General features: G+C 40.0%; 1 protein-coding gene across 3 annotated transcripts in view; it reads right to left on the minus strand.

Annotated features, from left to right (window-relative positions):
• NCALD (neurocalcin delta) overlaps positions 1 to 22,642 on the minus strand; it is a 178,121-nt gene that overhangs the window by 65,810 nt on the left and 89,669 nt on the right. The window contains exon 1 of one of the 3 annotated variants that reach the window (XM_019642552.1): positions 21,711 to 21,862. The exons of 1 other annotated variant lie outside the window; for it this stretch is intronic. The gene's annotated coding sequence lies outside the window, so the exon portion shown is untranslated. Of the gene's footprint in view, positions 1 to 20,966; positions 21,035 to 21,710; positions 21,863 to 22,642 lie in introns of those variants that run through there. One more of the 3 variants, XM_019642554.1, reaches the window with a different exon arrangement.

A 22,642-nucleotide genomic window follows, 5' to 3' on the forward strand; every position in this document is an offset into this window, starting at 1 on the left:
TGGTCAAGCTGTGTCTGTGACCCTCTGCTGAGCCTCAGCTGGGACCTCTCTAGCACCACTGTACTTCCAGATCCCCAAGTTGAGGGTAAGGGTGAGGTGAGGTGGGTGAAATCTCTCACAAAAATGCATCATTCTAAGAATGCAATAGCACGAAGCATAGAAGGAAGACTTTACTCATTGGGGAAACTATTTAAAATAATACTACCCGCTATAAAAGTCACCGAAAATTGCCCATTCTTGTTTCATCTTTCTCCTCCATTTAAACTTGAACAGCTTGTGCTTATGAAACATACCTGGAGGCAGCCTTTACAGCCATATGCCTGGGTTTTCAAAAAGACTCAAACTAGATACTAGTGGGCCTAGCAGAATGTCAATAAATGGGTCTAATTCCTAAGGAAATCATTACAATCGTATTCTATATTACTGGAGAATTTAATTTTTGCGAACTAGTTCCATGGCTGTTTTGAAGGGAGATGGACAAGATTATTATATTATGAGGTCACTTTGGAGAGGTGAAAAAGAAAGGCACCAAGTCAAGACCATCACTTACATCTCCTGATTCTTAGTCTTATACAAAATAACCTTAGAAAACACTTCCCCCAACAAGGGTGGGTCAGTGAGTGTTTAACACCCAAGGTGCTATCTAGGGCAGCAACTGGCGTTTGGCACGAATTAGATTACTTCATTCACTCATTCATTGAATAACCGTTCCATAAATAGGCACTATTTGAGTCCCAACTATGTGCCAGAGAGGAGAACAAGACAGCCATGGCTCTGCCCTCACAGAGTTTACAGTCTCATCTTGCACCTCTACCTCAGTGGTAGGGACGTGGGGATCAGGCCGTGCCCTCAGAGTTCTACACACCCCTGAGAAGTAAGGAAGGGGCCTTAAGACAGAAGCTCCAGGAGTTCAGATGGCAAAACAGCCATACGAGTTGGGGATTCTCCCCAAGAAGAAAGGGTACCATTAGTTTCAGAAACACTTCTTACCATATCCTCCTCTTAGACATTTAAAAGAAAATTAAAAAGACATTTATTAGAAAATTAAAAAATTAAAAAGAAAATTAAAAATTAAAGTCCTCCAAATAAAGAAACACGCTAAATTTCATTCACCCGGTAAATATGTGTACCATGGAACGTCCCATAGAATCAGCCTTCTGTGGGGCCCACTGTGGAAGTGCTGATAGGTCCACAGTTTTAGAGCAGAGGCAGAGGGCTCTGATTTAGCAAGTGTATTTTTCTAATAGCACACGCCCTTGTCAGAATGCCTGCTAAGGTACTCACTTCCGGGACCTACCATGCTTAAGCCACTCTCAAAGGGGGCAAAGAAGAAAGAAGCCCTGATGGCTCCCAACAGTGAGCTCTAGAAAGCTATTCCTGAAATCACTTCCTTCAGCTTTGGGCACCTTTCTTGCTTTCTGGGTCATGGATTTTCTTGGGACTTGGCTCCATAAACCTCTGATTTTGGTAGCTCTCTGTGCTCTTTGAGCCATGTCTTGTAACAACCCCACTTGGCTTCCTGGTACCTGTTCTCATCCTTTGGTCCAGGGACATAGCCTGATCTTGGGCCCCATGGCTTTACTCTATAACTCTGAGGCCAAGGGGCTCCCTTGTAAGGCTTGTGCTCTCTTGCTTCTATGTCAACATATGGCTCACTACCATAAATCTAACCTTGTATTTCTTTGTGAGAATTAGTTACCTTTCAGGAGCATGTAATGGTCCATCCCCATTTTAATCAAGAGAACTTAACAGTGATCCAGTGACTCTGGAAAGGCCAGGAGGCACTGATGTATTATATCACATATTATTTCATGTCCCAACAAATGATGAAGTGGTTGTAGTTTTTACTTCTGTTTTCCAAACTAGGAAAGTGATCATTTGAGAAGTAGTAACTTGCCCAAGGTCACAGAGCTTAAGTGATAAAACCAGGATTTGAATCCAGGCAGTCTGACCGCAGACTGCATGCTGCTCTGAACCAATAAGCCTCCCTTAACTTACCCTCCCTTATCAAGGCCTATCTATTCACCTTCTGGAACCACTGCCCAGGAGCATAGCACTCCCACATGGTCATGATCTTGGGGCAGCCCAGGGTTCCCACCATCACCGCTCCCTCACCAGTCTGGTCAGCACATCATACTCTGGGTTTGTTCTCCTCTCCCTGTCCCTTCATCAGAGTGACGTATTTCTACTAGAGTTAATTGGTAAGCCACTCTGTGCTAATGTTTCCTTTCTGGTAATAAAATGATTTAACCCAGGCTAAATGTATGTGTCCCCAGAGGCTCCATATGCAGGGGCTCTAATGGTAGGATGGTGGAGACTTATGGGGGGAGAGTGCTGGGTTGGATTTGGAACTTCAGCATCCCATGAACCCCTGCTTACTGTGCCTGGACCATCATTCTCAATTTTCCCTGCCCATGAGCATCATGGAAGCTTTTTGGGTTCAAAGAGGATTTTATGAATTTGACCTCAAAGGCAAGGGAAGTAAAAGCTAAAAGAAATGAAATGAAACTATATCAAACTAAAAAGCTTCTGCACAGCAAAAGAAACCATCGACAAAATAAGGAGGCAACCAACCGAATGGGAGAAGATTTTTGCTAACAATGCCTCGATAAGAGGCTAATATCCAAAATATATAAGAAATTCATTTAACTCAACAACAACAACAAAAAAAAACAATCCAATTTAAAAATGGGCAGAGGACCTGAATAGACATTTCTCCAAAGAGGGTATACAGATGGCCAAAAGACATATGAAAGGATGCTCAACATCACTAATCATCAGGGAAATGCAAATCAAAACCACAATGAGATATTACCTCACACAAGTTAGAATGGCTATCATCAACAAGACAAATAACAACAAGTGTTGGAGAGGCTGTGGAGAAAAAGAAACCCTCATACACTGTTGGTGGGAATGCAGTTTGGTGCAGCCACTATAGATGGCAGTGTGAAGGTTCCTCAAAAAATTAAGAATAGAATTACCATATGACCCAGCAATCCCTCTCCTGGACATCTACCCCCAAAATATGAAAACATTTATTTGTAAAGATATATGTGCTCTGATGTTCGTTGCAGCTTTATTTACGGTGGCCAAGACATGAAAACTACCAGTGTTCTTTGATAGATGATTGGATAAAGAAGATGTGGTATATATACACAATGGAATACTACTCTGCCATAAGAAAAGATGAAACACTGCCATTTGGAACAAAATGGGTGGATCTTGAGATTATTATGCTAAGCAAAATAAGCCAGACAGAAAAAGTCGAGAACCATATGATTTCACTGATATGTGGGAAATAAAACTGAAAACAACAGAAGAACAAGACAAACAAATAAAGAAACAAAAACTCACAGACACAGACAATAGTTCAGCGGTTACCGGAGGGTAAGGGGGAAGTGGGGTGGTAGATGAGGGTAAAAGGGATCAACTATATGATGATGGAAGGAGAACTGACTCTGGGTGGTGAACACACAATGTGACATATAGATGAGGTATTACAGAATTGTACACCGGAAACCTATGTAACTTTACTAACCATTGTCATGCTCATAAACTTTAATTTAAAAACAAAAACAAAAAACCTATGTCCAGGCCACACCCCAAATCACATGTCTTGGAGTGAGACCCCAGCACTGGCATTCTATGAAAGTGCTCTAGGCGATTCTTACGTGAGACTAGCGTTCAATACTCATTTCCTAAACATAGGGCTAGCTATGTAAATGGAAACACAATTTCTAATTTTTGGTCTTTGCACATCCCATGGAGGCTGGTGAAAGATAACAAATGTGCCTCACAGGAGGAAAAAGCTTTAATACTCATGGACCTGACTCTGATGGCCACATGTTCTTGGGCCAGAATCAGCTTCTTTGCGGTTTGGTTTTCTCACCCAGTAATGAGGGATTAATACTAATTTACCTCAAAGGTGGCTAATGAGAAATGACTAATTCAGATGGTCATTGGGTGCTATGTAGGCAAAGTTAAAATGCTTCTATAACAAGCAAAGGGATGTGAGTGGTTTGCCTCCTAAATATGGCCCAAAAGGCACCAATAATTATAAATAAGGAACCAGAGCGGAATGCAATGAAGCAGACAGCATACACTCACTAATTACCTATAGAGGGCTGCTCCTCTTCCCTCCCGTCAATATCTTTCCTCTGGATAGCAATTTTGGGGAAAAATCAAAAGAAAAAAACACAATATCTTGAAGGTTCCCCCACAAAGCCATGCTGTCTTGTTGACAAACCATTTCTTGGAAACAGGTGTGTCCCAACTTAAAGAAAAGTGGGGACCTACAATGAAAGAAAATCAAACAAAGTGTTCTTTCATTTTATACGCTTCCTTGAAATAGAAACTTCCATTGTGCATAGTTCATTAATTTATTATCCTTGGGGAGAAAAAAAAATCAATCCAAAATAGAGATGTAACTACAAAATAATCACATTAACCAGTGGGGAAATGTGATTTAATTTACAAAACCTTTACAGTAACTCATACTTGAAGTAAGGTTTTCACCCATGAAGCTAGAAAGAACTCTAAAAGATAGAGACATATTTAGGTTGCAAGATACAAGTTTCAGCTCCTGCCATCACCATCTCATGTCACAAGTGATGGAGACAGTGTGTCAGGATGGAGGACTCACCACCATGGATGTGAGGAGGTGTACCCAAGGCACGTCAGTTCACCAGCCAGGCTCCCCCTCCTACACCTTCCATGTGGCCAGCACTGAGGTTAGCCTCCTTCGCATAGAACCATTTAACACTGACTCCCTGTATATTTGTTATAAACTGAGTGTTACGCTAGACTTTCTAAGGAAGGTGAAGATAATAGGGCATGCCCTCGCCCTCCACTCTTGTCAGCACTTGGTGATCATATATCCAAATATGACAGCCTTGATCTTAGGGGTAGGGCTGCGAGGTGAAATAGAGGATACCCAGCTAAATCTGAATTTCAGGTGAACTATTCATGTTTTAGCATATGTCCCAAATACTTCATGGAACATGCTTGTGCTAAAAAACAAAATTCAATGTTTATCTGAAATTCAAATTTGACTGGGTGTCTTGTATTTTTATTTGCTAATTTTGACAGTGTTACTTAGGGGATCTGTAGGTTCTGATTTGAGCTTTGAATTAGCCCCATCTTTAGGTAGCTCCTTTCAAATGGGGCACCTGGAGTTGTTATTCAGTTGCGGTGGTGATCTGGGCCGATGACTTCCTGTTTGCATCAGATCTCTTTGTGATCCGTGGCATATATCCACAACAGGGGTTTTTAGTGACGCTAGGTGGTCATGTTGGTTGGAGGGTGCAGATTGTGACCCCTAAAGGCAAGACTTCCCTTCAAGGCCTAAAGCAGTGCCTATATTCTAGAGTCACTTGTTAAATGTGAGGGCACAGAACTTGCCTCCTCATGTTGTATGCTGAGCAGCCACATGCTTGGCTGAAATTCCTGGTGCTGGGCAATCTTTCCATAGCAGGAGATCCTTGTAGAGTGAGAAGATTAAGAGGAGCAGGTGGCTCTCAAGGCTTAGCTGGTGTGAGTGAAGAATCACTTAGGAAGTTACATGAAGCGGTAGACCCCAAGCCCCGGCCCTACGGATTCTGGTTCCATGATTATGAAGCCAGCCTCAGTTATCTGCACCTTTTAACCCACCACTGTGACTCTGACTCCAGTGGCTGGGGGCCTGTGTTTGGGCCTTGCGTCTTTCCTCTCAGACCCCTGGGAAGATTCCAACCACAGGCCGGTGGAGGTCCATTTGGGTGGGTGCTCCTGTCCACTGACCCAGCACCTCACATCCAGCAGGGATTTTGAATAATGAGAGGACTCCAGCTTCGCTTCCTGTGTCACCTTCATGCAGTCATTTCTTTTCCTTGTGTCTCCAACCCTGACGATTGCAAGGGCTGCCAAAAGTGTGTCCTTTTTTGCCAGTCACTGTATACTGCTAGCATTCCCAGACCTCATTTTCCTATTAGCATGGCCTGCCATTTCACCGATGGTGACCATCGCCGCTCCTGATTCGTACGACTGGGAATGTCCTGCTCTATGCTGTCCCACATCTAACAGGACAGTGCTGATGAACCACATAGCCTCATTCTTAAAAACAAGCTCAAGTAGATGCTGCGAAGTTGGGGGTGTGATTGGATGTGCCTTTTGAGTCGGGGTCTCTGCTGTGGCAGGTGAGGAGTGAACCCACAGGGAACGGCATATCCCCCAGACAGTGCTGTCTACGGACAAATAAAAAAACCCCGCTGAAATGTCTTTGTGACACTCTAAATACTGGAATGCATTATTCCCTAAGACGAGAGATAGATGATTTGTGCAGTACATGATGCGACTGAAAACGGCTAACATGGAGAGAGTACATGGCCTGCGATGGAAAGCAGATTCCTGCCCTTACCTGGCATAATTTCCAGCACATATGATCCTTCATTCCAATTTCAGAAAAGGCAAACCCATCCCCTCCTTCAATGTGTCATTCATTCTTTCCCTCATTTGACAAATACGTATTGAGCACCTGCCATGTAGATAGAATAACACATTTCGAAATTAAAAGACTCATTTTAATGAACCGGGAATTGAGAGATTACTTGCTCTGAAAAGTAGTAGTTTTTTAATTAAGTTACCAGAAATAGGAGGCAAGGCATTCAGACCTCTGGGGAGGACTTTCAGGTGATAATTGGAGTCAGAGGCATTTGGCGAAGGTCTGGCAGGCGATTGTGTGAGCGGCAGAGCTCTGTCACCGAGGGGCTGTGCTTGACCAATTCCCTGCAGGCTACACGAGCCCAAGGAGGCCTAGAAGCTCCATTCTAAGCTGTCTGTGGTTTCATATTGTTCCTGGGAAGCAAGGGCTCAATACAATTAATGGTACTTCATGCGAGAATAAGCAGATCCTTTCACGTAAACTTGCACAGAAGAGCACTGTAGGTTTTAAGTCGCGATTATATAGAACCATGAAGGAGCCTTTACTGACACCTACAGAACTGAGGCATCAGCATTTCTGTTAAAATACAACAGCTCTAATTAGACCTGCACTCACTGAACAAAGATGTTCAGTGGCAAAGATCAAAGAACCCTGTAATCAGGCTGCCACTCAGCACAAAAGGACATGGCAGAGATTAGAGATTGTATTTGGATGAACCAATACTCTACAGCCCCCTGGGAACAACCTCCACCAATGTCCTCCAAAAAGCCATGCCCCAGTTTGCCTTTGAGCCTTGGCTGATAGTGCTCCTTCTGCCTGAAACACTCTTCCCCAAAGCGAGAAAGGCCAACACCCTTGTTTCCAAGGTCAACATCAAGCTTGTTCACTCCCTGTTCATTCATTCAGTTATGCAGTGATTCAACCTGTGTCGGGCACTTAATACATGCCAGCCCTGTGGATGCACTGCGGATGCAGATAGGAAACAAGGCACCTTGTTTACTTGGGAAGCTTAGCGTTTCGTGGAGGAGGCAAATAGGACATTGTAGAACTGCGTGGTTAGTGTTATAATCAGGGTTTGTATTATACAGGAGCACTGAGGGAGTTAGGAAGGCTTCCAAGAGGAGGCAGGGCCTAAATGGAGTCCTGAGGAGGAGGCAGTACCTATTGGAGGCAGACACTATGGGTCTGCTAATGGAATCGGGTCATGTGACCCACCCTCCTTCACTTTGCTCTCTTTTTATGAGTGGTCCATGTTGATCGATCGTATGGCCAAGCAGGGTTGGGAGTGCTGTCTGGGCCATGCAAGAAAGAGAAATGGCCTTATGGAGAGTAAGATACGTGCCATGGCCAAATGCCAATCATGCACTAACACGTTGGTACAACCATTCTGAATGTTAACACAATCTCACTTTACACTAAGCACACAAGTTTACCTGTCCTGCCTCCAAGAATTCCACCTAAGTGGCAGAAAATATGTGTGAAAAAGAATAATGTGTAATAGGGGTAGAAATCAGAAAAAGGTATCATCAGTAGACAGAAATTTTAAGGAATTTCTGGAAAATAGCAAACAGGTAACAGTTGGATTGAGCCAATAAAAACCACCACATTAAACAGATTTCAGAAAGAGTTGATAAAGAGGTGAGAGCCATTCTTCCCAGCAGAACCCTAGAGAATTCAGGGATGGAGTCACAGGAAGAAGGAGCAGTCAGGGTAATTAATAAAAGGGCTCTGCAAAATGCTTTTTTCCCATCTCTTTCCACCCACTTCAAGCTCTGCACAAAAGGGCAGTACATCAATGTAGCTCAGCCCCCAAAGAAAGACTTTTTTGTCAGTTTGGGCAATTATAAGCTTGCCTGTCTGCTTCTTACTCTCAAACGTGCCTCTCATGATCGTCAGTCACTGCCAACCCTGATATTCATGAGAAGCATGGTAGAAAAACATTTCCATACACACAGCCAAGGAATTTCACCAATTACCTCTCACTTGTCAATTCAGTCTTTCATTTATAAATATGATTGGGATAGTGAAAGTCATCAGTTATTTAAGGAAAACCAACAACATAAAAAAGAAGGGTCTAGAAGAACAACAGAACAACTGATGCCAAAGTAAAGAGTTGAAACAGAACATAGAAGATAACATTTTTTTTTAAGTACTATTATTTGTTTTGGGAAGATTTGAGAGAATATTGCATCCAAAAACAATAGTATGCTGCTATGAAAAAGGAGCTGTTAGGGACAAACAAAAAGATTTTCTAAAATTGAAGAAAATTTTTAAAAAGACCTTCAGTAGAAAGGATGAATCATTGAAATGAAATGATATAAAAATAAATTTGAGATCGAGAATACAAATTTGAGGAAATTCTCTGAATGTACATTAAAGGGAAGAGAGAGAAAAGCTAAGAACATAAGGGGGAGATCCAGGGGATCTAATATCTCCTAGAGTTAAAAGACATATTATCCTTTCAATAATAAGAGTTATTGAAAGAGGAATTAAGACGATAGAGAAGATGAACACTTCAAAGGAATAAGAGAAGGGCATTTTTCTGAGCTGAACAAGCCTTGAGTCTTCAGATTAAAAAGGGATCATGAAAAAATACATACCTGGATGCTTCCTTGTGAAATTTAAGCTCTCCAAGTACAAAGAGAGAAATCTGAAAGCTCACCGTGTGGGGAAATAAAAGCTATCTATATAAAGGAATCAAAATGGCAGTACATTTGCATTTACTTTTCAGGTGGCTAGAAGACAATGGAATAAAGCCTGTAAAATTGAGATGTAAAGTTATTTTGAGTGTACTTTTCAATTATGAGAGCCAAATTAATATTTACAAGGATTAGCCTTTTTTTTGCCATTTTGAAAAAAACAACTAAAAAATATACTCTAGCAAAATGGAAAATGAATCTAAGAAATAGGTAAACCTGAAAACAATGGAAATAATCCATTGTGATAGAAAGAAATCCTAGGGAAACATACTATATTTAATCCAAATTAGAATAGCAAGACAGGGTGCTTGGTGAAAAACATCTTCAATAAGCAAAAAGTTATCATGGCCAAACTGGATACTTAAGAATCAAGAAGTAAACTATGACATGCCACATATGTACTGAAAATTTAAGTTTTTCCAGGTCAATTAGAGAAGAGAAAGATACTTAGAAACTCTAGAAAGATAAATATCCATGAAGGGCAATTGTAGCCTAAATATGAAGCAAACTAAAATGTAGTTTGTATTTAAACAATTAATGGAATATAAAAAACACTGGTGTCTGAAGCAAATAAAGTTAAGCGTCTATCGTCAAGAAAGAGGGTCAATAAATACGGTGAGACTTCTAAACTCTCTGTGAGCTCTAGACTGCTGGCCAAAGTAAGTGCTTCAATGATTTATTTTTCCTTCTGAAAGTGTTTTTTTTTACCTTGTAGACTCTGTTCCTTGCAGATTATCCTTTTTTTCTCGTTTTTCTGTGTGTTTGTTTTATCCAGGAGAACATTCCTAAAGGTGGGATTAAGTTTTGAATTCTGTTTAAAAACCATTTTTTCCCCCAAAGGTATTTTTGTTCAGTCCATGGTCTTTTCTGATATTTATGAGATAGTTAACTAAGCTTTACTAACTGAAATATAAACCTACACCCATTAAGAAACAAATAGTTTGGGCCGGCCGAGTGGCGCATTGGTTAGGAGTTGGCTTGGGGACGTGAGCTCTGAATAGCAGGGCCACAGGTTCGGTTCCCACATGGGCCAGTGACACTGTGCCCTCTACAGCTAAGATGGTGAACAACAGCTCAACCTGGAGCTGGACTGTCGTGAGTCGCTGGCGTTGGTGTAGGCTGCAATGGGGCTGGCCAGCAGCGGGTGTGAGCTTTCGTGAGTTTTCATGAGCTGCCATGAGCCGCTGTGAGCACCAGCCATCCAATGGCAGGTGAGCAACTGCCTCACTCAGGAAGAGCGCAATGATAATACCAACATGGGCCAGTGAAGCAACGTCCTCCACAACTAGACTGAAGAACAAAAGGATAGCAACTTGTCTGTTCCCTTTCCCCAATTCCCCAATAAAATCTTTAAAAAAACAAAAAAAACAAATAGTTTTTTAAAAATTGTCGATCCCCAATCTCTAAACATTTGATTGATTTTAAATTTTTAATTGGAAATTCCATTTAGTTAGAAATCAATAATTCCCGCTTTAAAGAAACAGTTATCTGAAGTTAAAATCCTCAGGTTCGCTTCAGAGTTCTTTTATTCTGTTGAAGAAAATATTTTTTTTTCTTGAAGAAATATAATGTTGAAGAAATACAATGATGTTTAATTTTAAAATATGAATATTGGCTATTTTAGGCAGTAGAATATTAAGTGATATTTATTTTTTCTTTATATTACTCTGTATTTTCCAAATGTTCTATCATAAACATATATTGATTCTATACTTGTTACTTAAAATGAGTATTAATAGAAGACTAATATGAGATTATTTGAGTATATTGACAGAACCAGAAAGTCTCAGGTTCAATGGTTTTCTTTTTGAGAAGCAAGGTGGTGAGCTGAGTGATTATATAAAAATTGTACTGAATATGATTTAAGTAGGTAGTTTGGAATACATGTTTCAACTCATCATCTCTGTCCTATGTCTAAAATCTCTATATCATGGAACTTTGTGTAAACTTTGTCCACTCATGTAAACCTAAGAAACTACCAATTATTTAGGAGCTTTTAGGAGGGACTTTATTAATTAAAGAGCTTATGCAAGGAAAAGAGGAACCGTAGGTTTATTTTAAACTTCTTGAAAATACCCATTTAAAAAAAGTGGAATGGTGGTTACCAGGGCTTGAGGGGAAGGGGAAAATGGGGAATTAGTGTTTAATGGGTACAGGATTTCAGTTTGGGAAGGTGAAGAAGTTCTGGAGGGGGCCAGCCGAGTGGCGCGTTGGTTGGGAGCTGGCTTGGGACGCCAGAGGGCCCCGGTTCAGGTCCGCATGTGGGGGCCAGTGACACTGCCCTCTACAGCTGGGATGCTGAACAGCAGCTCAACCTGGAGCTGGGTTGCCATGGGTTGCCGTGGGTTGCCGTGGGTTGCCGGGGATGGCTAGGCTGCAGCCCCTGCTGCAGTGGGTTGCCATGGGCTACAGTGTGTAGCCAGCAGCCAGCGGGAACGGCTCTCAAGCCGCTGTGAGCGGCTGGCTGTCCAGAAGCCGGAGACTGATCTGCTGCGCCCAGAAGGAGTGCAATGATGGTGCCAACTTGGGCCGGTGGGGCGATGTCCTCCACAGCTGGACTGAGGAGCAGGGGGGTGGTGAATTGTCTGTTCCCCTTCCCCCAGTTGCCCAGCGCTGTTCCCATCCCCCAATTCCCCAAGAAAAAATCTTTAAAAAAAAAAGTTCTGGAGGTGTATGGTGAGGATGATTACACAACAACGTGAATACATTTAATGCCACTGAAGTGCACATTTAAAAATGGTTAAAATTGTTAATTTTGTGTTATGTATATTTTACCACAATAAAAATTTCCTATTTATTAAATGTAAATATGATTTAACGTGATTTCAGTGAGACCTTTTCCTTTTTTACATAATCTAAAAATCAGTATCTTTTTGTCAACCTGTAGCATAATTAAATTTTGTTCCTTTTACAAGACACTTTGTGACCTTACCAAATTAATCCTCCTGGCAAGGATGCTGATGGGACAGTTTGTGGCCTCTTGGTCAGTTCATGGCATTAATCCCTAGACTGTTTTGAGGGCTAGAGGAAGGATGGAGTTATTTACTGAAGAGCAATGGATTGGGTTTTAAAGTTGGAAGTTGACCAACATTTTTGGAGGTGAGCATAGCAGAATTTAATGCCAGGTACTTTTACAAAGTGGAATTTGGACCAGAGGTTGTAGCTTCCTTAAATAACTTCTATTTTATGCAAACATCTTCTGGATATATCAGAAAAATAATCTCATGGAAACTATTACTGGCTTTTAAAATTTTGTTCAAGCTCTCTATAAAGAAAACCCCCAAGAGAGTGAATGGTTTGCTTTAACTGCCCGTAGCAATTGACCTTGTAGGAGAGCTCAGAGTTCATCAAGGGTTCCACAGCCATTCACTCCTGAATATGGCCAGGAGGCAGGAGCATCTAGGTGGGCAATGGCCTCAGGAAATAGAAATCCATTGCCAAACATACACAATTGCCAGCAGCAATGTTGAGTGACGTTCTAGAAGCGTAAAGCTCCCCTTTTGCCCTCTATCTGAGACTGAGCTAAGTGACACTCTGTCCTCAACTGGTTTAAAAACTTTATGTGACTGGAGATTTAAAAACTATATACATTGCAGATTCAAGTCCTGTGAGGTGCTGGACCCCAGGGCCAGTACTCCCTTGCATGCTGCTGTGAATTTATCGGTATCAGTGTGTGAACTTACACTTTACTAGAATGATGAGCAAATGGTGTTTCTGTTAGGTACGCAGAGATCTATTTCCTATTAATCTTTATATTGTACATATATATATATAATCACACTTTTTGCATGTGTAATCTACAATATTTTTCTTAGAATGGGACGGTTTGATTAGAATATTCTGATAGTTGCCAAACACGTATATTGATGGCCAGTTTTCAAAGACTGTGGATATAATGAAATATGTACTTACAACTAAAACTTCACTGAACGTAATTTAGCTTCTTACTGATGACTTAACCAAAAGGCTTATCAGAAAAATGGTGCAATATCCCAGTGGTTTCATTATGAATATCAATTATAATTATATAATCGTTATAGTATGGTTCTATAGAAAAGGTTATGAAGGTTTGATTTTTTTTTTCAGTTGGTTTGGGTTTTATGTAAATATGGCTTTGCTAAATCACAGATTATATTTTTAAAACTATGATGTTACACAGCTCTCCCTACAGATACCACCCAGCCATAGATAAAACGGCCACTCACACAGTACTGACAGCAAAAGAGAATTCACTTTTTTTTTTTAATTTAAAAAGTTAGAACTTTTCTATGAGAAAAGTTGAGAAAAACAAAACACTTAACAAGTATTCAGGATTTTAAAAATAAATTGTCAAAGCAAAAGGAAACAGAGAGATTAAACTATGATAACACTGTTTGACACATACATCACTCACTTGCATGCAACATTTTACTGGCTTCCTGCTGTCTGGCAGTTCAAATCCTGCTTATTATTATTATTTTTTTAGCTGAGCCATCCTGCTACCTTTTGGCAGCTCAGCGGCTGCTCAGCTCGGGCTGGACTCGAACCGCTGTTGCTCAGAGCTCAAACTCTTGAGCGAGCTCTTAACCAACTGAGCCACTCGGCCGGCCCAAAATCCTGCTTATTTTAAATTGAGAAGTTCTAGATCCTCCACAGACACACCTTACGGATTGTACGTTTTTTCTTTTCCCAACCATTTTCTTGATCCCAGATGGGTGAGTGTCTAATTTCTGTTATCAGGATGGACTTCTGATGTTTCTTATTCATGGACAATCCTTTCAACTTCTGTTGGTCATGCAAATGTTCTTCATCTTTTAAGGGCCAACTCAAAGCTCACTTCTTCTCTAAAGTTATCTCAACATCACATATCCTTCTGTAGTTAACCTATTTATTTATTAATCATCAACCAGAGATTTAATGAGTAGATACTATGTGTCCAGCACTACACTAGGCCTATGATAGGTTGTAGCCAACATGAAAGACATAGCTGTGGACCTCAGCTGCATACACTGTCCAGCCTTCCCAACTGGACTGTAGCCTTTTCAAAGGTTGGCTGGGCCTACAATACCCTTGTAGTATCCTGCTTAACTGGAACATCTTGGATGAGATGAGACATGTGCTGGTCATGAAAAGGTCTGGATGATCGGACCACATCTGCCTGGTGTCTATGGTAAGCAAATGAGAGACAACTGGGAGAACATTACCAGTCATTGAACAGGAAAGAAAGCTTTTCATAGGTGCTTAACTCCAGGGCCCATTAGATGGAGTTAACAAACATTGAATGAATATGTGAATGAGCAAACAAACCGATTAGCCTTCTAAACAGACGGTGAGAAGACCAACAGAAGGGGATGACATTTAAATACGTGTGAAGGGAGTCAGGGGTATTGATTTCTCTGCAGCAGAAGAGACAGAGATACCTCCTTAAGTGAGGACACAAGGACATTTCTGAGTATTCCAAGTGCTAGGTTTGACCAACACATGGAGCTGCAAGCCAGTGGGACAGCTGCCGTTTTGGCAGCTTTGTCAAGAGGAAAAGAGCTTTGCTGAATGAACTAAATCTTACCTGGCCAAGAGGTATTTCCCAGCTTTACTATAAACAATTAGAGACCGAGCGAGAGAAAAAAGGCTTAGAAGCATTGGAAATGGGCCCAAAGAGAGTGTCAGTGAGACAGCTGGGTCTAACAATAGAAAACTAGGCAGCAGATTCGACAGACTAGGTATGAGAGAGGGAGATAAAGGCAGATAGAAAGAACTAAGAAGTGACCAGAGGAAAATGGCGAAAGCACTGCCATCCACACTAGACTGTCCTGCAGAGAGGGTTCCAGGCAGCAGAAGGCAACAAGGGAGATTTTACTAAGTCACACAGTCCAGTTTCTGTGTAGCCCAAATCTTCTCCAACAAGCAGAAACAGCAGTAATGTGTATGACTGTTCCACATTTACAAACAAGATGTGTACCTAAAGCCCATTTGTAATTTGATTGGTAGCTGAAATAGATTTTCCTCCAGAATTTATTTAATTAGATATTTATGCCAAATCACAAAAACCTATTTAATCTATATATACCTAAAGTTTAGTCTTCTATACAGGTATTTCAGTCATCTCTAATTACCCCATATGTTCTGGTGCCTAAGAAATAACTCCAGAACCTATGGACTTAAAACAATTATAATTTTTAGTTTGTTCATGAATCTGCAGTTTTAGGGCAGGGCTGGGAAGAGATGGCTCATGTCTGGTTTACTTGGTGTCAGGAGGGGTAAAGGGCACCTGATGCTGGAGCCTGGAATCCTCTGAAGGCTTGCCCCCTCACATGTCTGGCAGTTGAAACTGGATGTTGGCTGAGACCTTACCTGGACGTGTTGGCTGAAATACCTACATGTGGCTTTTCTATATGGTCTGGGCTTCCTCACAACATGGTGGCTGGTTTCCAAGGGCAAGTGTCATGTGGTAGAGAAACAAAGAATAGCTGAGAGAAAAAGAAACTGTACTTTTTTTATGATCCAGCCTTGGAAGTCACCTAGCATTGTTTCCACTGTGCTCTATCGGTTGGACCAAGCACAAGCCCATGTGAGTTCAAAGGGAGGGCAATAGACTCTGCCTCTTGATGGAGAGTGGCAAGATCCTAGAAGAGCATGTGGGAATCAATATAATTACATGGCCATTTTTGGAGAGTACAATCTGTCACAACATATAACACTACTTCTAGGAAAAATACAATATAGTCCATCTTGAAAGGCAATATAGCATAGTGAATAAAGAACCAGGAGTCAAAAGCCAAACACCTAGAGCTCCATTATATACTGTGTGACACTGGGCAATTTGCTTAAGCTCTCTGTGTCTCGGTTTCCTCATTTATAAAATTGGATGTTGTGAAGAAAAAAAGCACTTATTTTGAAAAGGGCTTACAAGACTATCTAGCCCTCTAAATGTTAGCTGTTATCATAACACAGGGGAGATACCTCCTCCAACTTGGGCAGTGGTGATTTCTGGTTCCTGGAGGGATGGTGGTGATGACAACACTATCAGAGGTAGGAAATTAATAATGACAGTTCATTACTGAGTACCTAATACCTGTCAGTTACTGTGCCAAGTAAGTTAACTTAAAAATCCATAAGGCAGGTACTAATATTAATCAGGTAAGAAAACTGTGACTTAGGTAACTTTCCCAAAGTAACCCCTGCAAGTGGTTACAGACAGGATTTGCCCCCGGATCACTTTAACTAGTTACAAGGAGACTGAATCTCTGGATGACTGTGTGGAGCAGAGTCCTTCCCCCAAACCTGCTTTGTGAGTGAGAGAGAAATGAAAAGTACTGAATTACGCCATTGGGATTTGGGGCTATTTATTAAAGCAGTGAGCCTATCTTGACTGGGTCAGTATAGGGTAGATGGAATGGATATAATTGGGCACCAATAACTTAAGAATTCCTTTCATAAAATAAAATATCTCTCATTATTTGCATAAGAGAAAATCATTCCCTAGGTAAGCACCTAAAAGTTCTCATTTTCTTCTGAACTGGAAGACAGATAGCCTTTGGCCCACTGGAAGTAAGGCTGGGCATACTGATCTGGAAACCTTGACACTAATATGAATAGATTACTTATAAACTAGCCTGGCTGTTCACCAACTGAAGAATGTCTCCTCTAAGGTTTGACTCTGATGTAAACCTATTAGTTCCCAGATTGTTTGCTTGTCTCTTTTGTTTTGATGTTAGTTTGCTTTTTCCTTTTAAGTGAGGAGTTTCCTCTTGACTACACTGGCGAGCATAGCTGTAAAGGAGAAACCTTCGCTGGTGATACACATAGGTCCCTTAGACTGTAAGTTCCATGATGGTGGGGACCTTGTCTATCTTGTTCACCAAAGTATCCCTAGTGTCTAGTCCAACGCCGGCACACAGTAGGTACTCAAAACTTACTGAATGCATGAAAGACCGACTGTTTGAATTGAAGCTCAGGCAAGTAAAAGTCAGACGTCAATAAAGTAATGTGGGCTCTTTGTGCCAGTGGCACAGACCACCCAGAGATCACATGAGAGAGGGTCCCAAAATGCCTACTCTAATACTGAGGATGTGGTAACCAGTTAATAAATACTTGCTGGTTGAGTGATGTCACCCCATGCTGCATTTGACACATGGTAAGATGTGAGAAGGCGTAGGATGAGATAACTTGTAAGATGCTATTTTTTATTTTATCTCCAAGGATGTTGTAAATATGGTCATCACAAAATTGGTCGTGGTTTTAGATGTATGAATCACAAGAAAGTCTGTGGGAGTCAGCTAAGCAGACAGCCAACGACTATAACACTTTTCTCAGCATCTACCTCTAATGGATAGGGTTTAAATTCATTAAAGAAAGTCTAGAATCATCTTTTAAAAAGTTCATCCTTGTATAAAAGCCATATTCAGTCTTTGGTTTTCCTGCATCATTGGGACAAAATTCAGAAAATATCCCTTTAGGACAAGCAGCAGCTAGAATATCTTTCAGACTAGAGATTTATTTCCTGCAAATCAAATATAGAACTTTAATGGCAGTTGCGTAGACTATGATTTACATTCATGTAAACTAAATTTTAAAGGGATTCTGTGTCTCTAATTAAAGGTATTTATAGAAAGATGTCCAAAAAAACTAACGTTCACTGCAGAGATAAATAGAACAGACTGTCTTTAGTTTGGAGAATGTGGCTCCAGTGAATTTAAATATTTATCATATAATTTTTATATCAAAGTCTTAATAGGCACTAACTTGTATGGCATCACTTTTGGAAACAATTAAAAAAAATACTTTGGAATGCTATTATTTCTAGTTGGATTTCCATCATGGGGAACGATTTAAATAACGGTGGATTTCATGAAAAATAATGGCACATTCTTTTCTGAACTTAAAATTTCAAACACCTGCCATCAAAGAAGCGAACAGTACAGTCTGTAGTAAAAGATTTTAGACTTCTTCCAAGTTTCTTCATCAAAGCCCCCAAAGCAGGTGTTCTTTTCCAGTCCAACGAATAAGAAATGTTTGAGAAAATCCTCTTTCATAATATCCCAGAGACCACACTAAGAAAATCGCTAAGCTTCCATTTCAAATGCGAGGGATTTGGATTGAGTTTAAACAACAGCTTGCGCAATACGTCATAGCTCCAATTCTCTCACGCTGAGATGGTGGGTGCTGATGTAATAGAAAGGATGGCTTTGGACACTAAACGCAGGGCTAGAAAGGCAATGATACATGATGTCAGCCAACCAACTGCAAAGTTACTAGTTGGTTGGAGAGAAAAATTAAGCAGTATCTTCTGCAAATTCAATGTGACACGGGGAATAAGACAATGACTGACATAGTCCCACTAAGGCATATAAGCAATAATACGTCAAATAAGATTCTGAGTTCAAATTACATGGGAAGTATCTCCATTCCCGACTTCATTTTGGATGTGTTTTGTCCTGGGGACCACGTCACAGGTAAACCTGCAGGCTCTCTCCTGAGTAACTGGAATTAATATTACAATTGATCAATTCATGCATGTATATGCTGTACAGTAAACTGGGAAGTTACATAAGTTCTTTAAGGCTCATTTCAAATGTTGTACACAAAGTACCTTCTAGAGTATTCCTTCAGCTATGATCTCATATAACATCCTGCATTCTTCATCTAAGAACTACTTGCTTATTTTCTTTGGGAGGATAAAGGTCCCTTTGTAAATAGCTATAGTCTTACTTCTATGGTCCATGGTTTTAACTTGCATAACCTGCATCAACACTATGAGTTTTTCCTCTTAACCCCTATCTAACCACATAAGAGTTTCTCAATCCAAGTAACAGAAGACTGCGTATGGATTTCAAGGAGGAAAATAGAAGAAAGCTACAGTTCGGAAGCTAAACAGCTATATCATCCCTTTTTACACAGAAATTAGAAAATACTGTGAAATTCACACATTCAGAGAATAAAATCAGATGTAGTGGAACTGAATGTGGAAATGGTGATGTGGGTTTTGTTCAGCGCAGTTCTATGAGCTTTTGGCATCATGAGGTCACACATCATTTAACTCAGGGCTGTACAGAATTCAAGGGGATCCAGGGACTTACATGGGGAAAATATTACATCTTTAGTTTCACTAACTTCAAACGGAAATTTAGCAATTATTTTAATTAAAATGCAGGCCACAAACCACAGTACCTGTGAATTTGTTACCAAGAGAAATCACAGATATTCTCATATATGACATTATAGTCATTATAGAGATCTCGAAATATCTTTTACACGCATCACTACTTTAAAATTATGGTAGTGATACCCGCTGCTAGTTTGTATTATTTAATAATTATTAACAAAGCACATATCACAACCTTGAAAATTTTGATTAATGTATCTCGGTAAAAGTGGTTCCCTTTGTAATCTTGCATACCTTATTATGCGTTTAACAACATCATTCTGAGAAGAGTCTATAGGCTTCACCAGGCTGCCAAAGAGGTCCATGGCACCAAAAAGGTTAAAAATCCCTAAAACTATACAGAAAACATTTAATAATGCAGCCTCCAGGTTTCTAGAGCAAATCACTCCTTGCTAGCATCTTTTTGAAGCTGAAACAAACCTGACCTTGAATTCAACAGTCTCATTGTTGCACATAGATGATTCTGATGAGAGTCAATTTTTTTTCTCATTTTGCCATGAGAAAAGACCTGTAGATTCTAAAACATCTCTGCTATCATAGCATAGATTGCTTTCTTCTAATGATAAACTTTATCACTGACATTATACCATCAACACTGAATTGTTCTCTTATATTTCATACTGCTAAAATCCAGTCTGTTTTATAAAGGCACTGAATACTATCATTTTATAATGTTAATTTAAAACATCATAGAAAACGCATCAAGAAAGCTACTTGGAAAAGTATAATGATAATTCCTTATTTTGAGTAAAAAAAGTAAACATCAAAGTACTCCATCAAAGACAGTGCTTTCAAATAACTAACTGCGCTACTTATCCTATTCATGCTCATTTGAAATGTTGCAAATCAATTAACGTATTTTTAAGGGTTTTAAGACTATGGCCAATGAGTTATGAGATAAATTAAATGATGAGATTATGCCTTGTATATGTACCTTGAGTATAAGCACATTAGACTTTTTGGAAAATCCTCCATGGAAACTCTGGCCAAAAATGGATATATCCAATGCCAGCAACTTAAATGAAAGTTCACTCATTAAAAGCTATTGAGAAATTCTTGATGCACCATAATTATGCACTTATCACTGAAGTCAAATACTATTCAAAATGCTCATCATCAGAGTAAAATAAATGCTATTGGAATTCAGAAGCTAATAAAGAACATAAACAATAAGAACAATATGTTCTCACATTAAATTGAGACATAATTCACATACCATAAAATATATATTCTTCATATACATAGTTAAACGATTATTTTCTATTCAGTAAAATAGTAGGTATATTACATGTACTAATCTAAAGTTTGCCTTTTTGTTTTCCTGTTAAATTTGTAAGATTTAGAAACCTGGTTATACATCTAGGCTTTGATTAACTTCAATACCAGAGGTTTTGTTTGAATTGCAAGCTACAAAACGATCCAACATGTGTGCAATGATAGAAAATTCAAAATTGCTAAATTTGAGAAGGAAATGAACTACAACAAGGCAAATAAACCAATTTGTATTTTATAGTGTTATAGGAATAAAGAGATAAAAGGCATTATTAACCAATTACAAAGTATTCATTTAAGATCTGGAGCAAAATTTTAGTGACCATTTCTATCTATGTTTGAATTAAAATAGATCTACCAATGACAATTTAGTTTTAGGGCTACTGTTTTCTTCTCTCAGTAATTATTTCAATTTTTATATATAAAGACAGCTTACATGACTCCTTAGTGAAGACCATCCAATGCTATTCTCTTCACAGCTGAATTTTCAGAGCAAGATACTGAAAATGTGCACTTTGCTCTAACAACCAAAGAGCAACTGCATGCACACAGGGAAGAGGTTCCACCCCAATTCCCTTGGCATAGTCTAGATTATTTTTCTCTAAACAGGAAGCTGTTGAAAGTTTTCCTTGGTATTTTCAGAATACCCTATTTACAAGAAAATCCCCAACTTTTGTTTCAAAGTATAATGTTCTTTCCCGCTGTGCCTACTGTTGCTAATTACGAATGCTGCAAACAAGACAGAAACCAAATTCCAAACTATTCTGGGCTGATTCAGAAGAGGGTAGCAATTGTAAAAAAAAAAAAAAAAACGAAGTTAGCAACATATCGCAAGGCTATGCTGGAGTCTTTAAACCCAAAACAATACTGAAGGGAGGATTTCTGGAATTCAATGGGAAATATTTGGCTCAGGCTGCAAAATCCGTATCTCTACCTAATGTCATGTTAGCAAGTGTGGAGCAAGAAAGACGATTGTATTTTAACCTACTTCACAAACATTTATCCACATTTAACCAAATCCCAGAGAGTCTGAACAAAATTAGCAACTAGAAGCCGCTTCACATTTTTCTCCTGGTACAACAATAATTGTTCATGAAGACAAACTTGGAGGAGGTAAGAGAGAGGGGAAAACCACAATGCTCTATAAAACATCTGTTTGTATAGAAAGGAAACTAATTACCTCACACAGAAGAAGTACAAGATTTAACAGTCCATGCTCTGCAGCCCCGGGGAAGCAGTGGCGGCGGCGGCCAGCATCCACCGGATTCTCACAGGCCTTTGGCTGTGTGGACTCAGCCACAGACTCTGCCTCCAGCTGACGTCAAAGTCCCTGTCACATGGCCAGATGAAAGCCAAGAGAGCATTGGTTGTCGTAGCAACCACAGAACAGCTCTGAAATTATTTCAATAGGTCATCTGTCACTCTGGTGTGTGTGTATGTGAGTGTGTGTGTGTGTGTGAGTTTGTGTGTGTGTGTGTGTGTGTGTGTGTGTGTGTGTGTGTGTGTGTGTGTACACATACACCCCGTAACCATCACGGACAGCTCCCTCAGCCCCCGAACTTGTGACTCAAGAGTGCCTACAACTTTCCTCTTCAAGACTTTGGTGTCTGTTCTTTACAGTTATTTGCAGGAAAACACATGCGACTCTGAAGTTTCCATCCGTCTCCCTGTCACCAGCCTGAAACATGTGTCTCTCCCTGTAGAACAGAAGGAAAGAAACTGAAAAATCCTAGGGTTAGTGTTCTGAGCTACATCTATTTGTAGGCACATGGATAAAAAAACAGAAGTTCAAGAGGAGTTGGAAGTAAAGATGTTTTTTAAATGATATAATAATCCACATCAAGTTACCGAGCCATGTTAGCGATGGAAAGAAAAACAAGAAACATAGTGGGTGGTGGCTCAGAGTCAGATGAGAGAATCTAATAATTCTGACACCAGCGACATGGGGAAATCAGGTGACGAATTCAGAATTCCTGCACTGTAAAATGTCTATGCAAGAATGAAAAGCAAAAGAATTTCAAGCCAGTGCTACTTTAAAACATCCTGTGAGTACACTTATAACTTTTTTGGACCTTTGCTTTGGGGTACCATGCAGACGCCAAATCCTCCGCT

Source organism: Hipposideros armiger, unplaced genomic scaffold (genome assembly GCF_001890085.2).
Source record: "Hipposideros armiger isolate ML-2016 unplaced genomic scaffold, ASM189008v1 scaffold_70, whole genome shotgun sequence".
In the NCBI taxonomy this organism is placed as follows: domain Eukaryota; kingdom Metazoa; phylum Chordata; class Mammalia; order Chiroptera; family Hipposideridae; genus Hipposideros; species Hipposideros armiger.